Here is a 24,123-nt window from a genome sequence, read left to right on the forward strand (position 1 = left end):
TCAGACCCCAGGGCTCCAGTTCCACCTCCCACCTCCCACTTCATCAGGGTACACTTCCACGTGGTGCGGAGTGGTCCTAAACGAATGGAGAGGGGAAGGGAATGTGCACCAGCCTGTTCTTCGCCCGTGAAGCCCGACAGAAGATATGGGACCCCGGTGGACAGAGGTGAGGCGGTGGGGTTATCTGCGTGGATTACGGTGCACGATGCTCCCGTATCCAGCAGATAGGTTCCCTTCACCTCCTCCACCTCCATCTCCATGAGGGGTCGTCTCCATACATTATATCGCAGCGCACACAGGTAGACGGGCCGCACTGACTCTAGTCACTTGGGTACAACGGTCGGCATCTCGGGAGCGACAAGACCAGTGGTGATGGCTATTTTCCCCTGCAAAATCATCAGAGACCGCATTGTCTCTATGATTGATTCAATCGCAGCGGGATCCATAACTGCACCAGCTCCTTGTGCTGGGGCAGGAGCTACAGCTTGGGTTTGGGCGGGTGCTGGGGCAGCGGTCTGGGCTTGGGCTTGGGCTGTGGGAAATCTCCCTTTACTATCCTTCCACGGATTTCTACAGTCCTTGCGCCAATGTCCATCCTTCCCACACCCGTAGCAATTGAGCTTGGCTTGGACAGGGCGATTCCCCTCCTGACGCCACTCCTTCTTGCTTGGGGCTGCGGGTTTTGCCTCATGCACCTTTCCCTTCTGGGGAGGTGTTTCCTGACCCCTACAATTCTTGTACGCCACATTTAGCTGGCGGAGCACCGTCTCCTCCGTGACGCCGGGACCTTGGGGATCAAACCAAGATCTGGCTAGGGCCCGTATCTCTGGCAAACTGTTGGTAACCAAACAACGGAGCCAATGAACCCGCTGTTCGTTGCTCATTAAAGCCCGTTCAGGCATGCCCGGACAGCTGCGTCGATACACCGGCCACAGCCTTTCTGCGAAAACCCGTGGGGGTTCTCCAGATAACTGCACGGTCCCTTCCACACGGTCAAACAGACTACCATCGTCCACTCCCATTACTTCTAAAACTTCTTCCCTGAGATCCGCATACCCTTTCCGTCCCCTCTTACCATCCTCTGAGAGGCACTGAAGGATTGTGGGATCCAGGGAGAAAAGCAACAGTTTCACCTGTTCCTGATCATCACAGTCATTAATGGCTGCTGTTTCCTCTATCTCCCTGAAATGAATCGAGGGATCTCCCTTTACTGTGAGTCGTGCGAGGTGGCTCACCATGGACCTTAATTGCGGGCCAGCGTAGGGCACCACGAGCTGGTTCTGGTGGGGTCCGATACTGCCATCGGCAGCGTTGGGACCGAACCTCTGGTGCCGAGTGGGACACATTGGTGCCGGTCCCGGCTTTGCGACCAGTGGTTCTTCCTCACACTCCACCTTGGCTACCTCCTCTTTCACTACCCCCTCCTTTTCCGGCCAAGTCTCACTATAGCTCGGCGGTGCCGAGGGCTCGGTGGCTGGTACCACAATTACCTCAGCTGGAATCGGCTGTTTTGATTCCTTTAAAAAGTCCATGTGACTAGCTTTCGGGCTGACGAGACACACCATGCCTTTTGCCTTAACCAGGGCCGTTCTTAGGTCCTCTATGGTCTTTTGGCAGGGGCCATGGTCTGTGCTCTCAAACCCGTGCTCGAGGGCTAGCTTGTAAGCTGCCTTAACCTCCACTACTCTCTCCTCCTGTGCTCTTAGCTGTTGTGCGAGGCGGGCGTTTTTCTCCCGTATCCTCGTTTCATTAATCTTTGCCTCAGTAACCTGGCACTCCAGGTACTCTATCCTAGCCTGATGTTGACTAGCTACCACTTGGCATTCCTGATTCAGCGCGTGAAGCACTGTGATGAGTTTTTCCCCACCCATGGCCTTTTCCTCTATCTCTGCTGCCTGGGTTGTGATCTTGGCTGCCTGTGCTGCAACGACCCGGTCCAAGATCTGGACCTGCTTCTTGTAACACATCAGCCACACTGCCTTTTCCACTGACTTCTTATGCTCTTTGCTCTCTGTCCACCTGACAGCTGCGTCCACCGGATGCCCATCCAGCAAGAGATCGGAAATCCACTGTTTAGTGAGATTTACCTTGCCAAAGACATAATCCGCTATCCTCTCATCCATTGCATTTCAACCATTCAAACTTGGACCTACTACATTGCAATCCTGCTGCCAGAGTCCTGCCGCGGTCACCATTTTCTGTAAGGGGTTTTCCTTGAGAGATTTCCCTGAGGTTTCTCTCTCTAGAGGCCTCTCTCTCTTGCACAGTAAAACCTTGAGTGGTTCGACCCACTCGCCCCTTAGATTCTATACTCTGGACTTAGGCGCAGGAACTACAATGTAGAGAAAACTCGTGTAGACCAAGTTTGATGAAACAAAATGAAACTAGATTGTATAAGGAAAAATATCAAATCAAATGCAAACAGATAAGGGAGTACATGGGAGGGAAAAACACAAACAAATCATAATGACACAGTACTAACTAAGGCAAATACAGGCATCTTATACTCTACAAAGATCATCATGAAATAAGGAAACATACGGAACATCGAGGGACAACAACTCATGTTAATTGTACCCTTAAATCTACCCCCTTATTAAACCTATCTAGATCTGATTGTGAAGGGCCAGAAACATGCTCACCAATCCCACTAGGAAGTGCAAGGTTTTGAACCAGTCTGTGTTTGATCCTTTCAGGCTTTCCGTTTCCACGTGGATCGTGGAGCCCCTGCGGGCTGCGCCACACCTCTCTCCTGAGGTGGGGGTCGGGGGCGGCTGGACACCGGCGGGCCTGGATGTCGGCGGAATCGAGGATCATCGGCTCGACCCTGGTTAGAGGAGCCTTGGGCTGGCTCCCATCGCTTCTTCAGTTTATTTTTATCTCTTCTCCTTCCAACCGGGGTGGCTGGAAGGTTTCTTCTCTTGGGGTTTTATTTTTTTGTCTCTTCTCCCAAGTTGGGTCAATGGCCTCTCGTTCCGGCAACAGCCCGGGGATGGTCGATGATCTCCCGATGTGTTTCCCCGGGGTGGGACGCCGGCTTCGAGACGGCCTTCTCGATGTTGGCTTGGTTCTTCTTCCTTCTCCGAGTGCCTGCTTCTTCTTCTGAGTGTCCAGATTCAAACTCTGCACCTCTCTCCTCTCTGTCTGTGTTCAAGCTTGCGCCAACTGCCAACAAGTCTTCCAGATATACCTTTCTTCCAGAAACTTCCGTCTCCCACCCAAAATCAGGTTAGTCTTTGTTTTACTTTTGGCGGGCTGGGAGCACAGCGGGGTAGTTATTATATTTTTTAATGTTTTAAACGGCCGGTAAAGGCCCATCTCTGGTCTGGAATTACCTTCATTGTTTTGAATGTCCTGCTGATCTCGTTATCTAGTCCTGGGTGCTGTTCTCATGAATATGAAATTGTCCCCTTTTGTCTGGGTCAACATTTTGATGGCCTCTGTAAAGTCCGCGCCTCAATAATACACGGACTTCGGGAGAACAGTTTAACAGGTACTTTACTGAACAGGAGGCAGCGTCAAACTGAAACTACAGAAGCCTGCTAGGGCCTTTTATACAGGGGTGTTCACTGCCGGTACTGCAGTCTAAGACCAGTTATTCCCTTAAAGGTACATACACAACAATTCCTCCCCTTTTAGATAAACAGTACATAACATTCATTTAACAACTAAATAATAACTAATTACAATTACAATTTTCTCAGTAATATATACATCAACTGAAATAGTCATTTATAAGTTCAGTCTTTGAGGAGGCTTCCTGATCCGGACTGGATAGCGCCTTTCTCGAGTATCCTGTTCTGGCGGTGGAGTCAATTCTGGCTCATTGTCATTGGTTGGTTCGTCAGCTTCCAATACCCCTGCTTCTGAGGTAGACGCAATCTGTACTTCGGGCTCATTACCAGGTGCACATGCTTGTGGTACAGGTTTGGCTTGTTCCTGTGACTCTAGAATCTGGTCAGCATGGCGTCTCACGATGCTCTCTCCAACATCCACTGTGTACATTAGTGGTCCCTGCTGTGTGCATATCGTGCCTGGCTGCCATTTTTCTGTTCGGTAGTCGCGGGCCAAGACTGGTTGCCCTATCTTGAAGCTCCTGGTTGGCTTCTCATTTATGTGCTGGAACTGCTTATCCTCAACATCTCGTCTTATGTTTGGTTTGAGCAAATCCAAGCGACATCTTAGTCTCCGGTTGAAAAACAGTACGGCTGGAGTTTGGTTGGTTACTGCATGTGTCGCATTCCGGTAAGCAAACAGGAAGTTATCCACCTTGTGTTGCAGTGGTATATCATCATTATACATTGCCTTTATGGCCTTTTTAAAGGTCTGAACAAATCTCTCAGCCAATCCATTTGTGGCTGGATGATATGGGGCAGTTGTGTAATGTTTCACCCCATTATTCTTCAGGAACCTCCGGAAATCCTCAGACACAAACTGTGGGCCATTGTCGGAACAGATCTGTTCTGGCAACCCATTCCTGGCGAAGATGGTCCTTAGGACTGCAATAGTTTTCTCCGTGGTGGTGGAGGACATTTTAATGACCTCTGGCCATTTCGAATGGGTTTCCACAGCGATTAGAAACATTGAGTCCATAAATGGACCAGCGAAATCAATGTGTACCCATTGCCATGGCGATGAGGGCCACTCCCATGGATGTAGCGGGGCCTGTGGTGGAGCGTTTTGGACCTTCTGGCATCCTGTGCATCTCTTGGTCATATCCTCGATTTCTTTATCGATTCCTGGCCACCACACAAACGCCCTGGCTAGGCTCTTCATTTTTACCCCTCCCAGATGACCCTTGTGAAGCTCACTGAGCACTCTATCTCTCAACCTGGGTGGAATTACCACTCGGGATCCACACATCAAGGTTCCCCGGCACACTGACAGCTGTTCCCTCCTTGGCGAGAATGCTGGCAACAGTGAGTTGCCATATGCTGGCCATCCCTTCACCATCAAATCATAGACCCGAGAGAGTGTCGGGTCATTTCGGGTTTCCTTCTCAATACTTGTGTTTGTAACAGGCAAACATTCGACTATGGTCGCATGGAATATCTCCACAGGGTCCACTGCAGGTGCTTCTTCCGCCGTAGGCAACGGTAGGCGCGACAGTCCATCAGCGTTTCCATGTTGTTTCGTACCTTTGTACTCTATGTCATACTGATGCGCCCCTAGAAAAAGTGACCATCTTTGCAGCCGTTGCGCCGTCATCACCGGAACGTCCTTCTTTGGGTTAAAAATGAGACCAGGGGTTGATGATCAGTCAGTAGGGTGAATTTCTGCCCGTGCAGATAGTGATTGAACTTCTTCACCCCCCACACCAGGCTGAGGGCCTCCCTGTCAATCTGGGCGTAGTTACGCTCGGCTGAGGTTAGCGAGCGCGATGCAAAGGCTATTGGCCTCTCTGAACCATCACGGAATTTGTGTGACAGCACCGCTCCAATGCCGTAAGGTGACGCATCACATGCCAACCGAATCGGTAGTGTTGGGTTGTAGTGGGCCAATACTTCTTTTGAAGTGATTTGGCATTTACATTCCTGAAAGGCACGCTTACACTCATCACTCCATTTCCATGTTACACCAGTTTGAAGGAGGGCGTTCAGTGGGTGCAGAATTGTAGATAAATTCGGCAAGAACTTATGGTAGTAGTTCACCAACCCGAGGAACGACCTCAGTTGCGACACATTTTCTGGTGCTGGAGCCTTGACTACAGCCTCAATCTTGTCCGGCGACTAATGCAACCCTTCCTCATCAATCATGTGGCCACAATACGAGATTTGTCTCCTGAAGAACTCGCATTTGGGGCGGTTGGCTCGTAGCCCATATTCCTGCAATCTCGTGAGCACCTGTTCCAGGTTGGCAAGGTGTTCATTGTCATTTTCGCCCGTAACTAGGATGTCGTCCAAATAACACTGGGTCCCCGGGATCCCTTGCAGGACTTGTTCCATTGCCCTCTGCCATATAGCCGGGGCCGATGCTACCCCAAATACCAGTCGATTGTACTGGTAAAGGCCTTTGTGAGTGTTTATCGTGAGGTATTTCCTAGATGCTTCTTCCACCTCCATTTGTAGATACGCTTGAGCCAGGTCAATCTTTGTAAAACGTTTCCCTCCAGATAGTGAGGTGAAAATATCTTCTATCCGCGGAAGCGGATACTGTACTGTGTGCAGGACTGGGTTCAGTCACTTTGAAGTCCCCACAGATGCGAACCTTCCTTGGCTCCCCAGGCGTGCTGCTCAATGCTTTCTTCATTACAGGAACGATGGGTGTGGCCCACTCGCTCCAGTCCACCTTAGACAGCTCCCCCGAATGCTCCAGACTCTCCAGTTCAGCTTCCACAGCTGGGCGTATCGCGTATGGCACCGGTCTGGCCTTGAAAAATTTTGGGGTTGCATTATCCTCAATCTTTATGGTTGCCTTTACTCTTTTTAGAGTCCCAAGTCCTTGTTGGAACACCTCCTCCGCATCAGATAGAATTTGTGACAGACGCCCAGGTGCGACGTCATCATCTTTTTTGTCAGTCGCAGTTAGTGCCAGAATGGAATGCCAATCCAATTGTAGTTTTCAGATCCATTCACGTCCCAATAATGGTGGTCCTCCATCTCATAGTATTTTCATGTATAGTTTCTGTGTTTCCTTTCCGTTATATTCAACTGGCACCCTTATTTTTCCTCTGGGGCAGACCTTTTGACCCGTGTATGTCTTCAATACAATGGACGTGTCCTTTAAGGGTATGTGTGAGAATAGCCGCTCATAGTCTCATCGATTCATGACAGGGCTGATCCTGTGTCCAATTCCATCTTTACTGGGGACCCTGCTATCATGAGGGTGACCCAAATGGTTCAGTGATCTTCTTTTGCGATCACGTTGTGTAACTTTAAACAACTTAGTCGCCTGCTCCCGGAGTCCTTATCACTCTCCTGATCTTCTGAACTACTATCTGTCAGTTTCTTTACTTTCCTGTACTGTTCCTTAGTAGTTCTTGTCGTGTTGGTCTTCTTTCCCGACCTGCAGACTCTTGCTATATGTCCCATTTTCCCGCATTGCCTGCATATTTTGTCTTTAAACCAGCAGTCCTTCTGCTCATGGGTTGTTCTGCCGCAGCGATAGCACTTTTCGGCTCCATACGCCATTTCGTTAGCGCTGTATTCTTGTGGTTTCTGTTGTATTTCCGCAGTTCCCCGTGCTGCTGCTTTGTAGGATACTGCCACGCTGAAAGCCTGTTCTAGCGTCAGGTCCTTTTTTGAAAGTAATCGTTTCTGGGTTCCTTCACTCTGGAGCCCGCAGACAGACTTATCCCGTAAGGTGTCTGCCAGTCCTGCTCCAAACTGGCAGTGCTTCGATAACTTGCGTAGTTCCGTAAGATAGTCAGCATTGCTCTCATCTTTGTGCTGGTTTCTTTTATGGAACTTGAATCTTTCTGCTATCAGCAGTGGTGTAGGGCTTAGGTGTTCCTGTAAGATATGAACAATCTCCTCAAAACTTTTCTCCATTGGTTTAGCTGGGGTAATTAAATTCCGCAATAGGCCGTACGTACTCGCACCCATCAGATTTAATAATACCGATGCCCTCTTTCCATCAGCCACCTCATTTGCCTTGCAGTACACTTCAATTCTTTCCACATACTTGGTCCAGTCTTCCACCTTGTTGTCGAAAGCAGTGATACTGCCACTTTTCGGCATCTTGGGTGATTTAAAATGGTGCCTCCCGCGCTTTTGCTTCTTCCCCAATGGAATAAAATGGCGCCTCCCGCGCTTTTGCTTCTTCCCCAACGGGATAAAATCGCGCCTCCCGCGCTTTTGCTTCTTCCCCTCACTGCCACGCTGCTCCTAGCATTCTACGGGGTAATGGTGGCGACCCGCAGCTTCGGCGCATCTCGCTTTCCTTCCCCCCCATTTAGTTTCTCTCCGCTGTCCTGTTCTCGAGCACCGACCGCGCCCTGTGCGCTCCACCCTCTCTCTCTTGTTTTCTTTTCCTGGCGACGCTGCGCGGCCCGATTTGTAGAGCCGCTCGATCGAGCTTGAGCCCGCCGCAGTCCAGAAGGGTCAGCGTGCTACCTGCTACCAGCACGATTCGCTGGAACCACAGTCTCTCCCGCAATTCTCCGAACACCGATGGATTCTTTGGGCGGTTGCCCTCGGTCGACGCCCATTGCTCAGACTACGACCTTCCTTTCAGGCGAGATCCCCGTGAGATGATGCCACACTGCAGGTGAGTTCGAACTTACTCGTCGCCACTGTAAAGTCCGCGCCTCAATAATACACGGACTTCGGGAGAACAGTTTAACAGGTACTTTACTGAACAGGAGGCAGCGTCAAACTGAAACTACAGAAGCCTGCTAGGGCCTTTTATACAGGGGTGGTCACTGCCGGTACTGCAGTCTAAGACCAGTTATTCCCTTAAAGGTACATACACAACAGCCTCTGTCTCCAGGCCGATCTTGACTGGATCTGCATCTAATCCATATGCATACGTGTGGGTCTGGTTTCGTTCTCTCAGAAACGGCTTCCAGAACTTGCTGTAGGTTGAATCCACAAAGCTGTCTGAGGTTGCGCAGGAACCATTTTAAAGTGTCCCAATAAGCTGGTCACATGGTATGGCGGCCATTTTGTATGCCCCTTTTTCTGGGCTTCTTTTAAAACAGTCTTTAAAATCATGGCCTCTTCTGCCATTTGACCCTTATTAATACAAAGTTCAATTTTGCGAATCCTACACAGCCACGCCCTCTGCCTCCGTATGATGAACTCCTATTTGGTCGCTAATCGTCACCACCTTTCCTTTAACTATCCTTTTACTTTTCATATGTTTATAAAAGATTTTTGGGTTCCCTTTTACGTTACCCACTAATCTTTTCTCATATTCTCTCCCTTGTGTCAGCTGTGTCTCAGTGGGTAGCACACTCGCCTCTTAGTCAGAAGGTTGTGGGTTCTAGTCCCACTCCAGGGACTTGAGCACATAAAGCTAGGCTGACACTGCAGTGCAGTGCTGAGGGAGTGCTGCACTGTTGGAGGTGCCATCTGATGTGCCTCAATAATTCCGAGACTCGAAGTTAGCAGAACAAAACAAGGCTTTTATTAACTTAGAACGTAACACGTAAGAGAGAGAGATGTCTTCCTTCTGGAGACTGAGGCCAGACTGAGTTAGCTTACAAACGGGGCCAGGTATGGGCGGAGCCCTACACACAGCACATTCCAGCACATTCCAGTATACAATACAGCACATTCCAGTACACAATACAATGAGGTCTGGGGGAAGGGAAATGACACTGAAACCGATCTCAGTCACAGGCAGTGATGAATGGAAATATTTCATCACATTCACCCCTTCTATAGATTTAGCCTGTTCGGGGGTTTGATAGTCCTCTGCGACCGACGTGGCTGTTGCGGTGCCGCGGGTGTCGGCTGGGTGTCCCCGGTAGCCTCCTGGGTCTCTGCCGGGGGTGCCGCCAGGGTTGTTGAAGGGGTAGTTGGTGGGGGTGCCGTTGGTCGGTGTTCTTCCGGGGGTGATGAAAGAGTAGTGGGTGGGTAAGAGTTGCTGTGATCGTCGTTGCCGCTATTGCCATGGTTGTTGTCGATGCCGGCTGGGGCGACGTCTTTTATGGGCACGGTGTCCTCCCTTCCGTCGGCGTGCCGGACATATGCGTATTGGGGGTTGGCGTGGAGTAGGTGTACTGGCTCCACGAGAGGGTCCGTCTTGTGGCCCCTCACATGCCTTCGCACGAGTACCGGACCTGGGGTGGAGAGCCATGATGGCATGGATATGCCTGAGGTGGATTTCCGGGGAAAGACAAACATTCGTTCATGAGGCGTGGTATTAGTGGCCGTACACAATAGCGACCGTATCGAATGGAGCACATCCGAGAGGACTTCCTGCCAGCGGGAGATAGGGAGGCCCTTGGTCCTTAGAGCTAGAGTGACTGCTTTCCATACTGTCCCGTTCTCTCGCTCCACTTGGCCGTTACCCCGGGGGTTGTAGCTGGTGGTACGGCTTGTGGCGATCCCCCTGGACAGCATGTACTGGCGTAGCTCTTCACTCATGAAGGACGCCCCCCTATCCGTATGGATGTAGCTCGGCATACCGAACAGGCAGAACAGGCTGTTGAGGCATTTAATGACCGTGGCGCTGGTCATGTCTGGGCAGGGGAAGGCGAATGGGAACCGGGAGTATTCGTCCACAATGTTCAGGAAGTAAACATTGCGGTCGACGGACGGGAGGGGGCCCTTGAAATCTAAGCTGAGCCGCTCAAAGGGCCGTGTAGCTTTGATTAAGTGGGCTCTATCTGGGCGGTAGAACCGAGGCTTGCACTCAGCGCAAGTGCGGCAGTTCCTGGTCAGGGACCGAACTTCCTCAATCGAGTAGGGTAAGTTACGGGACTTTATGAAGTGGAACAGCCGCGTGACCCCTGGGTGGCAGAGGTCGTTGTGGAGGGTCTGTAGCCGATCCCCAGTGGCGCTGGCACACATCCCTCGTGAGAGGGCGTCAGGGGATTCGTTAAGGGCCCCTGGCCGGTAAATGATGTCGTACTCGAAGGTGGAGAGCTCGATCCGCCACCTAAGAATCTTATCATTTTTAATCTTCCCCCTCTGTTTATTATTGAACATAAACGCTACCGACCGCTGGTCGGTAAGTAGGGTGAAGCGTTTGCCGGCTAGGTAGTGGCGCCAGTGGCACACTGCCTCCACGATGGCTTGGGCCTCCTTTTCCACGGAGGAGTGTCTGATCTCGGGCCCTTGGAGGGTCCTCGAGAAGAAAGCTACGGGCCGCCCCGTCTGGTTGAGGGTGGCCGCCAAGGCGAAGTCAGACGCATCACTTTCCACTTGAAATGCAGTGTTCTCGTCCACTGCCTGTAGCGTGGCCCGCTCAATATCCTGCTTAATGCTTTTGAAGGCGGCGTGGGCCTCAGCAGAGAGCGGGAAAGAGGATGCTTTCAAGAGGGGGCGGGCTTTGTCGGAGTAGTTGGGGACCCATTGGGAATAATAAGAAAATAACCCCAGGCACCTTTTCAGGGCTTTGGGAGTGTTGGGCAGGGGCAGCTCCCGTAGGGGGCGCAATCGGTCGGGGTCTGGTCCGATTTCCCCATTCTCCACCACGCTGCCTAGTATGCAGAGGCGCGTGGTGTTGTAAACGCACTTGTCCTCGTTGTAGGTGAGGTTGAGTTTTTGTGCGGTTTTCAGGAACCTCTCGAGGTTCGAGTCGTGATCCTGCTGGTTGTGACCGCAGATGGTGACGTTGTCGAGGTAGGGGAAGGTTGCCTGCAAGTGGTGGTCATCGACCATGCGGTCCATCTCCCTCTGGAAGACCGAGACCCCATTCGTCACCCCAAAGGGGACTGTGAGGAATTGGTAGAGGCGGCCGTTCGCCTCGAAGGCGGTGTACGGGCGGTCCTCTGGTCTGATAGGGAGCTGGTGGTACGCTGACTTGAGGTCGATGGTGGAGAACACCCGGTATTGGGCGATTTGGTTCACCATTTCTGATATGCGGGGTAGCGGGTAGGCGTCTAGTAGGGTGTACCTGTTGATCGTTTGACTATAGTCGATCACCATCCGTTTCTTCTCGCTACCCCTTACCACCACCACTTGGGCACGCCACGGGCTATTGCTGCGTTCAATAATGCGCTCTTTCAGGAGCCTGTCTACCTCGGTCGCGATAAACCGCCTGTCCTCCCAGCTGTACCTCCTGCTTTTGGTCGCTATTGGCCGGCAGTTAGGGGTAAGGTTCGCGAATAGCGAAGGCGGCTTTACCTTCAGGGTAGCCAGACCGCACACTGTGAGGGGCGGCTGGGACCCACCGTACTTGAGCGTGATGCTTTGGTGGTTGCACTGGAAATCCAGGCCCAAGATCATGCTCGCACATAGGTTCTTCATGATTAATACTTTAAAATGATCATATACAGTTCCGTTAATGCACAATTGTACCGTGCAGTAACCCAGAATGGTCGATGTCTGGGTTTTGTCAGCCATAGAGATGGTACCCTGAGTAGGGACCACCTTTAGGGAGAGTTGTTGTGCCAGTTCTGGGTGGATAAAGCTCTCCGTGCTTCCACTGTCAATTAAGCATTTAACCCGGCACCCGTTTACCTCGATGTCCACCATTGATCTGGATAGCGGGTGCGGCCTGGTCTGGTCCACTGTGACCGATGCCACTGTAGGGCCCTGATCGATACAAGATGGCGTCCACGCTGTCTGCTCACAAGATGGCGGACCCCACGAGGTCGGGCAAGATGGCGTCCAAGATGGCCGCTCCCACGGCGCACACGCGGCGGTGGCGGGTTTTCCGGCGGTTGGTTTTCCGGCGGGGTTCCCTCTGCACACCTTCCCGAAGTGCCCCTTCTTACCGCACTTAAAGCAGGTGGTGCCTTTCGCCGGGCACAGGTTTCTGGTGTGCTTTGGCTGCCCGCAGAAGTAGCAGTTGGGTCCCTGACGCGTCGCGGCTGTCGTAGGGCTTCTGGGGGGAGAGCGGGGCCCAGCCGGTGTCGGGCTGTCGGGTGGGGAAGATGCCTTCCAAGATGGTGGCGCCCTCGGTGCACACGTGGCGGCGTGGACGGCGCGGGCTGAAGAGTAGGCGTCCGAGTTTCTCTGGGCCACATCCAGGGATCGCGCGGTGTCTGCAGCCTGTTTCAGGTCCAACCCCGTTTTTTCCAGCAGTCTTTGCCGGATGTAAGTGGAGCTGAGGCCTGTGATGAAGGCATCGCGAACAAGCTCGTCAGTGTACACTGCGGCTTTTACATCTCGGCACTTGCAGTCTTTGCCAAGCATTTTCAGGGTGCTTAGGAACTCCTCCACCGATTCCCCAGGTCGCTGTGCGCGGGTGGCGAGCAGGTGCCTAGCATACACCTCATTCGTAGGCTGCTGGTAATGCACCTTTAAGATGTCGCAGGCGGCCAGGTACGTCTCGGCGTCTTGGATGAGGGGGTAAACCCAGTGGCTTACCCAATTCCGCAGAATTCCGAGTCTCATCCTCGCAGCGTCCGTAGCGTCTTTGACGGCTGCGGAATTGTCCAGGAAGAATTCCATACACTCAAACCAGTGTCCGAAGCGTGCTGATGCGTCCGGAGCATGTTGATCCAAATCCAAACGTTCGGGTTTCAGGAGTTGATCCATAGTGTTGAAAAATAAGTTAATAAAATTGATGTGCCTCAATAATTCCGAGACTCGAAGTTAGCAGAACAAAACAAGGCTTTTATTAACTTAGAATGTAACACATAAGAGAGAGAGATGTCTTCCTTCTGGAGACTGAGGCCAGACTGAGTTAGCTTACAAACGGGGCCAGGTATGGGCGGAGCCCTACACACAGCACATTCCAGCACATTCCAGTATACAATACAGCACATTCCAGTACACAATACACTGAGGTCTGGGGGAAGGGAAATGACACTGAAACCGATCTCAGTCACAGGCAGTGATGAATGGAAATATTTCATCACACCATCTTTCTGATGAGACTTTAAACTGAGGCCCCGTCTCCTCTCTCAGGTGGATGTAAAAGATCCCATGGCACTATTTTGAAGAAGAGTAGGGAAGTTATCCCCGGTGTCCTGGTCAATATTTATCCCTCAACCAACATAACAAAAACAGATTACCTGGTTATTATCACATTGCTGTTTGTGGGAGCTTGCTGTGCGCAAATTGGCTGCCGTGTTTCCCACATTACAACAGTGACTCCACTTCAAAAGTACTTCATTGGCTGTAAAGAGCTTTGAGATGTCCGGTGGTTGTGAAAGGCTCTATATAAATGCAAGTCCTTCTTTCATATATCCTTTTTCAATTTCCCCCACTCTTTGTATTCTCCTGGTTTTTGACTGTATTCTGTACCTAACATTTGTCGTAAACCTCCTTTTTCTATTTTATTCTATCCTCTACATCCTTTGTCATCCAGGGAGCTCGAGCTTTGGATGCCCCATCTTTCCTCCTTATGGGAATATGCTTGGTTTGTACCCAGTGTCAAATTTTGTTTTATAACGTGAAGCACGTTGGGACAGTTTACTACATTAAAGACGTTATATAAATACAAATTGTTCTTATTGTCTGAAACTAGCAAATTCCACAGAGGAAAAATAACAGTATTTGGGAGTAAAAATGTTTTTTTTCCTCCCAAATATTAAATATTTTGTTCCACGAGGATTAACTGCTTTTATTCAAAAATTTAAAAAGTCTGTGTTACATTGTTATATTATTACATTGTTAAATGGAACTATTTGTTACATCGTTGTATGGAACTACTTTGGTTAGTGTAATTATATTGTCATGTGACACACTGTGAGAAGGAGTGCACAGTGCAAGGACGGACATCTTGTATCACTCCGCACCATGAGGCAGCAACAAAGCAAGAATATGGCTGAGTAAAAGCACTAACTAAAATGAGTTAAAAGTGTCTGTATTATATATAGTAAAAAGAACACAAGGAGACACAACATGGTGGCAGCGGTATAAGTGAGTACAACTTGTACTATACGAACTACGAATAAGCCGAAAAGTGGATATATGTGCTGATCGTGAGTGCCGGTGCCTGTGGTGATTGAGTGTGAATCGTACGGGCAACTAAGATGGTGGCTGCTGCTGCACTGACTGCGCAAATGCAACCCCTCATGAATTGGGACACCGACGATTTAGTAGAGGCATTCTGCAAGTTCAAACAGAAATGTGACCTTACATTCAAAAGCTTCCTGAAGGATACTGCCAACGAGGAAAAGGCTAGTTACATTCTGTTGTGGGCAGGAGAAAAAGGACTAGATTTGTATAATAGCTGGAGTTTGACTGAAGAGGAAAAGGAAAACCCTGCGGCAATCTTTGAGAAATTCAGCAACCATCTACAGCCTAAATCCAATCACCGTATACACAGATACAAATTCCAGAGTCTGGGCTTCTTTTAAAACAGTCTTTAAAATCATGGCCTCTTCTGCCATTTGACCCGTGAAACAGTTGACAATTTCATAACAAGGCTGAGAAATGAAGCCAGCAAGTGTGCATTTAAGGAAATGGAGGAAAGGCTTGTGGACCAGCTGATATGGGGGTCAGCGCATGCAGAGGTACAAAAAGCCCTGATAGGAAATGAAAATCTCGAATTAACAAAGGCTGTAGATACTGCGAGAGCTCATGAAGCCATGAAACAGCAAATGAGAACGCTGATTTCCCGAACGGCTGACATGCGGACGGCTTCTGAGACGGACAACAGAGTGGATACAGTGAGAGAAAAGTATAACACACAATGGTATGCACGTGACAACGGGAGAAACGTGCAGAAACTGTGGAAGACCGCACGATTATACAGACAGGAGGAAATGTCCAGCATATGGAACAAGCTGCAATGCATGTGGCAAACTAAACCACTGGAAAAAGAGGTGTAGAACGAAGAAAGAAGGAACATACATCAAAAACAAAGGCAGACAGCAGAACCAGAGAAAGGAACACAATATCCATGCCATGGATGAGCATGATGATGATGATTATGGTCATGACAATACACTAAACATCGGAACCATAAAGGTACAGTTTCACGAGATGTCCAAAGTGGAAAATACTCCGAGGAGAGAATTGCACACCATCATCCAAATCGAAAAGAGGATCAAAGGTCAGCCCACAACCATCAACTTAAAGTTGAAGCTGGACACAGGGGCTCAGAGCAACATTCTCCCATTGAGACTGTACCAGCAGATCTTTCCCGAAAACTTGAGAGAAGATGGCTACCCGAAAAGTGGTTGTTTAAAGGCAAGTAATGTCATGTTGACAGCATACGGGGGGGAGTGAGATTAAACTACTCAGAATAACCTTTGTCAAAGGGACACATAAAAGAAAGAACATCAACTGTATGTTCTATGTCACCGACACTGAGGGGCCAGCGATCCTGGGATTAAACAGCTGCGAGAAGTTGAGATTGATCTCAGTGAATCATGAGCTGATGGAAATGTCACTGAGGATAGACAGCAACACCCCACTGGAGAACCGCCCACAGATCAAGAGTAAAAAAGACTTGATAGACATGTATCCGGAATGTTTCGATGATACAGTGGGATGTTTCGGAGATTTCCAATACCACATCACCATCGATCCAGAGGTGAAGCGCGTTATCCATGCTCCACGAAAAGTACCCATCGAGCTGAAGACAAGGCTTGAAAGAGAGCTAAAGGAGATGGAAGAAAAGGGAGTGATCGTAAAGGTCACTGAACCCACAGACTAGGTAAACTCAATTGTGGTACGAGAAAAGCCAAATGGGCGTCTCAGAATATGTTTGGACCCCAAAGATCTAAACCAGGCGATAAAGAGAGACAACTATCCCACCCCAATGCTAGAGGAGATTACGCCATCACTGGCAGGAGCCAAGGTTTCCTCAAAACTAGATGCCAGAAATGGATATTGGAACGTGAAGTTGGATGAGGAATCAACAACACTGACAACATTCAACACACCATTTGGGCGTTACAAATTCCTGCGGCTACCATTCGGGTTAAAGGTCAGTCAAGTTATCTTTCAACAGAAAGTAGACGAGACATACAGAGGCTGTGAAGGAGCTATAGGAATAGCTGATGATATCCAGATCTATGGAGCAGGTGAAAGAGACCATGATATGCACCTACATGAGGCCATGGAGCATACCAGGAAGGCTGGCATCAAGTTAAATGCCGATAAGTGCATAGTTAAAGTCAAGGAATGCCAATTCTTCAGTATGATTTACATGCCAGAGGGAGTCAAGCCAAGTCCTGAGAAGATTGCGGCGATTGCTGAAATGAAACCACCCAAAGATAAGAAAGAGCTGAGGAGTTACCTCGGCTTGGTCCAATGCATGAGTTCTTTCATCCCAAACATGTCAGAACATACAACAAATCTCAGAGAGCTAATGAAAGAAGACGCCGAATACCAGTGGTTCGAATCACATGAAAGGAATTTCAAACAGCTTAAAGAACTGTTGTGTAAAGAAACAAGTCTGTCATATTATGACAGAAGAAAACCAGTCACTCTACAAGTAGACGCTTCTACCAGAGGACTAGGGGCAGCTCTTGTGCAGGAAGGAAAGCCAATAGCTTTCGCATCAAAGGCCTTGACGTCAGCCGAGACGAGATACGCCAATATAGAAAGAGAACTATTAGCAGTAGTGTATGGATGCAAGAAATTCCATACAAACCTGTATGGAAGGCAGTTTACAATAAAGAGTGACCATCGTCCACTAGAACAGATCTATAAGAAGAACCTGTGCAAAGCAACTGCAAGACTGCAAAGACTACTTCTAAGGCTCCAAAGCTATGACTTCATGCTTAAATATAAGCCAGGAAAGTAAATGGTGCTAGCAGATGCGTTGCCTCGATTGTCACCATATGAGAAACACGAGGTGGAGGGTCTAACAGTAAAAATCCACCACCTAGTGAGTGTTACCCCTACAAAGCTCAGTCAAATCAGAGATGAGACTAGCAAAGATGAGGAACGGCAACTACTCACACAACAAGTGATACAGGGGTGGCTGGAGAGGATCCAGCAGGTACAGGCAACAATTCGTCAATACTGGATGATTAGAGACGATATTGCAGTAGAAGACGGTATTCTCCTTGCTGGATTGAGGATCATCATGCCAAAGACGATGCAGACAGAACTTCTCCATCTGATACATGAAGGCCACATGGGAATGGAGAAATGCAAGCTGAGAGCCAGATCAGCTGTATACTGGATAGGCATGTACAAAAATATCGAACAGATGGTTTCTGCATGTGGTATATACCAGAAATACACAACAGAAAGAGGAGATGATACCTAGTGAAATACCGTCAAGACCATGGCACACTGTTGGGGCAGATCTCTTCATGTGCAATCAAGAATGGTATCTCATAGTGGCAGATTACTATTCCAAGTTTCCTTTTGTGAGAAGGATGAAAGATCTGAGAGCCACAACTACCACCAGAATTGCAAAGAGCTTGTTTGCTGAACAAGGAATCCCGGAAAAGGTAATCTGTGACAATGGAACCCAGTTTACATCGAGAGAATTCAGAGCTCTGGCAGAAAAGTATGGGTTCAAAATAGTAACCTCATCCCCACATTTCCCAAGGGGACACGGGTTCATCGAAAGACAGATCCAGACTGTCAAGAGAACTCTCATCAAAAGCAGTGAGATGAGGGAAGACCAAGGCCTTGCCCTCCTATCACTCAGATCAACACCACTGAAAGCAGACATGAAATCACCTGCGGAATTGCTGAATGGGAGGAAGTTTAAGACTACACTACCAGCAAAAATACATCCTCCCCAGGACCAGGAGGACTTCAGACAGAAGCACAAGTCATAGGAAGCAAACATTGCGACAAACATGCAAAGATGCTACCAGAATTGCTGAATGGGCAATCAGTGCATGTGCAAGACCCGGTGTTGAAAACCTGGAATCCAGCCAAGGTCATTAGAACAGCTGATACTCCAAGATCCTACTTCATAGAGACCGAACCTGGTAACCAATACAGATGGAACAGACTCCACATCAGACCTTCACCTGAACTGGTTAAGCAGCAGACAACATCAGCAACATTGACAACACCAGCTACCACAAGCAGTACAATGCCAGAAACAAGCGCAACAAATCAAAAAACCACGAGCAGGCACACTCCAACTCCAAGTGCGACAACGACAACAACAACGAGAGCGGAACACACCAAAACACCACAGAGAGGAATGGTCACCACCAAATACACAAGATGGAGGGACAACATCCAACCACCTGAGCGATATCGCGAATAAGAAAAGAAAACTCACGATTCTTTGTAGTTGATAATAATAGTTTAGATATATTTTTCTAATTTAAATTTATAAATTTCATGTTTTAGTTTTGAGAAAGAGGGATGTTACATTGTTATATTATTACATTGTTAAATGGAACTATTTGTTACGTCGTTATATGGAACTACTTTGGTTAATGTAATTATATTGTCAGGTGACACACTGAAAAGGAGTGCACAGTGCAAGGACGGACATCTTGTATCACTCCGCACCATGAGGCAGCAACAGCAACAAAGCAAGAATATGGCTGAGTAAAAGCAATAGCTAAAATGAGTTAAAAGTGTCTGTATTATATATAGTAAAAAGAACACAAGGAGACACAACAGTCTGTATTAAAACCTGAGCCAGTGTGTTGTGAGACAAAGAGCCTTGTGTCCAATAAGGGGAATAAAGGCCCACAGCCTCCCCTGGCCCCGGGCCCTGAACAAGGGACTGGAGAAACTCTCTGCCCTGCGGATCAGACAATCAGCCGGCGCTAGTCCCGCCCCTCGGGCTCCCCGATTGGTTGGAGGACCCGCCGCCAGCTCGCTCCTCCAGCCCCGCCCTGCTCGCTCCCTATTGGTCGGAAGCTCCTGTCAATCAGGCCGCGGGCCCGGGTCACGTGTCCCTCACCGATTTTACAAAGAAAACCTCGCGGGGTCGCTGCAGGTCAGTGGGGTCGGGTGGCGGCTCCTACAACCAATCGGAGTGTGTGAGGGGCAGGGATTCACCTTTGAACCTGAACAGAAGGTGAACTGCTCACCAGGTCCCGCCCCCCTCGCACACTCTGATTGGTTGGAGGACTCACCACCCTCTTGGTCCTCCAGCCCCGCCCCACTCTTCCTATTGGTCCAGAGCTCCCGTCAATCACCCGGGCACTGTGAGCTGAGCATGCGCGGACCTTGGCAGCAGCCGCTGACACATCAGGTGAGAGAGCTCAGGGAGCGGGTTCATGAACCCCGGGGGGACGCGGGCTGCTCACACCCCGAGCTCAGGGAGCGGGTTCATGAACCCTGGGGGGACGCGGGCCGCTCACACCCCGAGCTCAGGGAGCGGGTTCATGAACCCCGGGGGACGCGGGCTGCTCACACCCCGAGCTCAGGGAGCGGGTTCATGAACCCCGGGGGGACGCGGGCTGCTCACACCCCGAGCTCAGAGAGCGGGTTCATGAACCCCGGGGGGACGCGGGCTGCTCACACCCCGAGCTCAGGGAGCGGGTTCATGAACCCCGGGGGGACGCGAGCTGCTCACACCCCGAGTGCGGCCCCAGGCCCCATTATTAAAACACTCAACATTATCTGCCCGCTGCTTCCCGGTTTCTCCCGATTCGCTCAGCAAAGGGGCCCCGCGCCAAACTCCGGGACAGACAGGAAGTCAGGGAGCGTCTGTAAATGGAGGAGAAATGGGGACTGGTCAGGGAGCGTCTGTAAATGGAGGAGAAATGGTGACTGGTCAGGGAGCGTCTGTAAATGGAGGAGAAATGGAGACTGGTCAGGGAGCGTCTGTAAATGGAGGAGAAATGGTGACTGGTCAGGGAGTGTCTGAAAATGGAGGAGAAATGGTGACTGGTCAGGGGGTGTCTGTAAATGGAGGAGAAATGGTGACTGGTCAGGGAGTGTGTGTAAATGGAGGAGAAATGGTGACTGGCCAGGGAGCGTCTGGAAATGGAGAAGTGGGGACTGATCAGGGAGTGTCTGTAAATGGAGGAGAAATGGGGACTGGTCAGGGAGCATCTGGAAATGGAGGAGAAGTGGGGACTGGTCAGGGAGCGTCTGTAAATGGAGGAGAAATGATGACTGGTCAGGGAGCATCTGTAAATGGAGGAGAAATGGTGACTGATCAGGGAGCGTCTGTAAACGATGGAGAAGTTACTATTTTTAATTAACAAGTAAGTAGTTGGACACACCGCAGGTAGAGGTTGGACAGGCAGAAAGGGAATGGCTGACCAACAGGCAGAGTAGTAGGCGCAGGCATGTAGTGCAGGAGTCCCCTGTGGACATCCACCTCTAAAATAGATATACCACTTTGAATACTGTTGAGGGGGATGGCTTATCAGGGGAAAGCAGCAGCAGCCAACTTCCTGGCACCAGGGGTGGTCCTGCTGCACAGGATGGGAGGAAAAAGAGGGGTAGAGCTATAGTAATAGGGGATTCAATTGTAAGGGGAATAGATAGACATTTCTGCGGCCGCAAACGAGACAACAGGATGGTGTGTTGCCTCCCTGGTGCAAGGGTCAAGGGTGTCTCAGAGCGGCTGCAGAACATTTTGGAAGAGGAGGGTGAACAACCAGTTGTCATGGTGCATATAGGTACCAACGATATAGGTAAAAAACGGGATGAGGTCCTAAAAGCTGAATATAGGGAGTTAGGAGGCAAATTAAAAAATAGGACGTCAAAGGTAGTAATCTCAGGATTGCTACCAGTGCCATGTGCTAGTCAGAGTAGAAATAGAAGGTTATTTCAGATGAATACGTGGCTAGAGGAATGGTGCAAGGGGGAGGGATTCAAATTCCTGGGACATTGGAATCGGTTGTGGGGGAGGTGGGACCAGTATAAACCGGACGGTTTGCACCTGGGCAGGGCCGGGACCGATGTCCTAGGGGGAGTGTTGCTAGTGCTCTGGGGGAGGGTTTAAACTAAAATGGCAGGGGGTTAGGAACCTGAGCAGGGAGACAGAGGAAAGGGAAACAAGGATAAAAGCAAAAGATAGGAAGGAGAAAAAACAAAAGTGGCAGTCAGAGAAATCAACGGTTTAAATCAAACATGGCCACAGTAAATAATAATTCTAATAGGTGTAAGAGCGTTAAAAAAACAAGCCTGAAGGCTTTGTGTCTTAATGTGAGGAGCATTCATACTAAGGTGGATGAATTAGCTGCGCAAATAGAGGTAAACGAATATGATTTGATTGGGATTATGGAAACATGGCTCCAGGGTGGCCAAGGCTGGGAACTCAACATCCAGGGGTATCCAATATTCAGGAAAGATAGGCAAAAAGGAAAGGGAGGTGGGGTAGCATTGCTGGTTAAAGAGGGGATTAACACAATTGTAAGGAAGGATATTAGCTCTGATGATGTGAAATCTGTATGGGTAGAACTGAGAAATACTAAGGGGCAGAAAATGTTAGTGGGAGTGGTATATAGGCCTCCAAACAGTAATGCAGAGGTTGGGGATGGCATTAAAAGGGAAATTAGAGAAGCATGCAATAAGGGCACTGTGGTCATCATGGGTGACTTTAATCTAAATATAGATTGGGCTAACCAAATTAGTAACAATACTGTGGAGGAGGAATTCCTGGAGTGTTTACGGGATGGTTTCCTGGAGCAATATGTCGAGGAACCAACCAGAGATCAGGCCATCTTAGACTGGGTATAATATGATAGAATTCTTCATTAAGATGGAGAGTGAAGTAGTTGACTCAGAGACTAGGGTCCTGAATTTAAATAAAGGAAACTACGATGGTATGAGGCGCGAGTTGGGTAGGATTGATTGGGGAATGTCACTCAAAGGGTTGACAGTGGATAGGCAATGGCAAACATTCAAAGACCGCATGGAGGAATTACAGAAATTGTTCATCCCAGTTTGGCATAAAAATAAAACGAAAAAGGTGACTCAACCGTGGCTAACAAGGGAAATTAGGGATAGCATAAGATCCAAGGAGAGGACATATAAATTGGCCAGAAAAAGCAGTAAAGCTGAGGATTGGGAGCAGTTTAGGATTCAGCAAAGGAGGACAAAGGGATTAATTAAGAGTGGGAAAATAGAGTATGAGAGTAAGCTTGCAGGGAACATAAAAACTGACTGTAAAAGCTTTTATAGATCTGTGAAGAGAAAAAGATTGGTGAAATCAAGCGTAGGTCCCTTGCAGTCAGAATCAGGGGAATTAATAATAGGGAACAAAGAAATGGCAGACCAATTAAATACATACTTTGGTTCTGTCTTCACAAAGGAAGACACAAATAACTTCCCAGAGATGTCGGGGAACATAGGGTCTAATGAGAGGGAGGAACTGAAAGAAATCAGTATTTGTAGGGATCGGTCCTTGGACCCCAGCTATTCACAATATATATTAATGGTCTAGGCAAGGGAACTAGATGTAATATCTCCAAGTTTGCAGACGACACAAAGCTGGGTGGGCGTGTGTGCTGTGAGAAGGATGCCGAGAAACTCCAGGATGATTTGGACAGGTTGGGTGATCAAATCAAATCAAAAATCAAATCAACTTTTATTGTCATTGTTAGTGCACAAGTGCAGTACAACGAAATGTAACGTGGATAAATCCGAGGTTATCCACTTTGGTGTCAAAAACAGGAAGGCAGATTATTATCTGAATGGCAATAGATTGGGAGAAGGGGAAGTGCAACGAGTCCTGGGTGTTCTTGTGCACCAGTCGCTGAAGGTAAGCATACAGGTGCAGCAGGCAGTTAAGAAGGCAAATGGTATGTTGGCCATCATAGCGAGAGGGTTTGAGTACAGGAACAAGGATGTCTTGCTGCAGTTGTACAGGGCCTTGGTGAGACAACATCTTGAGTATTGTGTGCAGTTTTGGTCGCCTTATCTGAGGAAGGATGTTCTTGCCATGGAAGGAGTTCAGCGAAGATTCACCAGGCTGATACCTGGGATGGCAGGAATGACGTATGAGGAGAGATTGGGTCGATTGGCTTATACTTGCTGGAGTTTAGAAGAATGAGAGGGGATCTCATTGAAACTTATAAAATTCTGACAGGACTGGACAGACTAGATGCAGGAAGGATGTTCCCGATGGCCGGGGAGTCCCGAACCAGGGGTCACAGTCTAAGGATAAGGGGTAAGCCATTTAGGACAGAAATGAGGGGGAATTTCTTCACCCAGAGAGTGGGGAACCTGTGGAATTCTCTACCACAGAAGGCAGTAGAGGCCAATTCATTAAATATATTCAAGAAGGAGTTAGATATATTTCTTAAGTCTAAAGGGATCAAGGGGTATGGGGAGAAAGCAGGGACAGGGTACTGAATTTGGATGATCAGCCATGATCGCATTGAATGGCCGAGTAGGCTCGCGGGTTGAATGGCCTACTCCTGCTCCTATCTTCTATGTTTCTATGTTTCTATATGACTGATTTTAATTAGACTCTTTTCCATATTCTAGCTCCTGTAAATATTGGCTGTAAAGGGGCCGGACTCTCAGGAGGCTCCCACCGCTGCCTGCTTGTGTTTAAGTGATCTCCCATCAGATTAATCTGCTTCTGCTGTGTATGTGTTTAACAAAGCTGTTTACGAAATGTGGGGAATCAGTGAGTGCAAAACTGAACCCAGCCAGAGTCAGCACCTTCAGGGGAGGAGAGGGAGAGGAACCAGTGAGTGTAGAACTGAACCCAGCCAGAGTCAGCACCTTCAGGGGAGGGAGAGAGAGGGGAACCAGTGAATGT

General features: G+C 49.1%; 2 pseudogenes; one reads left to right on the top strand and one right to left on the bottom strand.

The window, feature by feature from the left end:
* The window catches only part of LOC147119306 (uncharacterized), a 77,614-nt pseudogene extending 53,697 nt beyond the window's left edge, over positions 1-23,917 (top strand).
* Positions 1-24,123, bottom strand: part of LOC147119305 (uncharacterized) — a 142,515-nt pseudogene that overhangs the window by 67,507 nt on the left and 50,885 nt on the right.

Source organism: Somniosus microcephalus, chromosome 4, assembly GCF_052327205.1.
Source record: "Somniosus microcephalus isolate GS21.2 chromosome 4, FLI_Smic_1.0, whole genome shotgun sequence".
NCBI classification, from domain to species: Eukaryota; Metazoa; Chordata; class Chondrichthyes; order Squaliformes; family Somniosidae; genus Somniosus; species Somniosus microcephalus.